The sequence below is a fragment of the Equus quagga genome, unplaced genomic scaffold (genome assembly GCF_021613505.1).
Source record: "Equus quagga isolate Etosha38 unplaced genomic scaffold, UCLA_HA_Equagga_1.0 HiC_scaffold_11073_RagTag, whole genome shotgun sequence".
NCBI lineage: Eukaryota > Metazoa > Chordata > Mammalia > Perissodactyla > Equidae > Equus > Equus quagga.
The window spans coordinates 29,211-30,622 of NW_025792148.1; positions in this window are offsets into that span (position 1 = coordinate 29,211).

The window sequence follows — 1,412 nt, forward strand, 5'->3', positions numbered from 1 at the left end:
CCACATTTCCAAGATCAGGAGATGCAGCTGAGCTACTTAATACATAGATATAACTACAGAGAAGTAGGCAAAATGAGGAGACAAAGAAATATGTTCCAACTAAGGGAACAGGACAAACCCTCAGAAAAAGAATTAAAGAAAACAGAAATAAACAATCTACCTCACAAAGAGTACAAACTAGTGGTCATAAGGATACTCCCTGATCTTGGGAGAAGAAGAGATGAACACAGAACTTTGACAAAGAATTGGAAAATATAAAAAAGAACCATTGAGAACAGAAGAATACAATAATGGGAATGAGAAATTCAGTAGAGAGAATCAATAGCAGAGTAGATGACACAGAAGAAGGATCCGCGATCTGGATGAAAGAGTAGAGAAAATCACCCAAGCTGAACAGACAAAAGAATTTAAAAGAATGAGGACAGTCTAAGGGACCTCTGGGACAACATCAAGCATACTAACATCCATATTATAGGTTTCACAGAAGGAGAAGAGAGACACAAGGGGCAGAGAACCCAGTTGAAGAAATAATAGTCGAAAACTTCCCTAACATAAGGAAGGAAATAGACATCCAGGTACAGGAAGTGCAAAGAGCACCACACAAGATGAAGCCAAAGAGGTCCACGCCAAGACGCATTATAATTAAAATGTCAGGAATTAAAGAGAGAATCCTAAAAGCTGCAAGAGAAAGGCAACAAGTTACATACAAAGGAAACCCCATAAGGCTATCAGCTGACTTCTCAGCAGAAACCTTACAGGCTAGAAGGGAGTGGCAGGATATAGTCAAAGTGCTGAAAGGAAAAAACCTACAGCCAAGAATACTTTACCTGTAAAGGTTATCGTTCATATCATGGAAGGAGAAAGAAAGAGTTTTCCAGACAAGAAAAAACTACAGGAGTTTATCACCACTAAACTGGCCTTACAAGAAATGTCAAAGGGACTTATTTAAATGGAATAGAAAAGACCACAAATAGGAATAAGAAAGTTATCAAAGAAAAAAAATCACTGGTAAAGGCAAATATACAGTAAAGGTAGTGGATCAACCACCTATAAAGCTAGTATGAAGGTCAAAAGACAGAAGTACTAAAATTATCTAATTCCATGATAAGAAGATAGGGGATACACAAAAATAAAATAAGTAAAATATGATATAAAAAACATGAAATGTCAGGGGAGGATAAAAGTGTAGGGCTTTTAGTAAGAAGTCAAACTAAGAGACCATAAACAATATAGATTATTATTTACATAGATTATTATATACGAACCTGGTGATAATCACAAACCAAAAACCTATAATAATACATACAAAATAAAGAGAAAGGAACCCAAACGTAACACTAAAGAAGGCCATCAAATCATGAGAGAACAAGAGAAGAAGAAAGGAACAGAGAAGAACTACAAAAACATCCAGA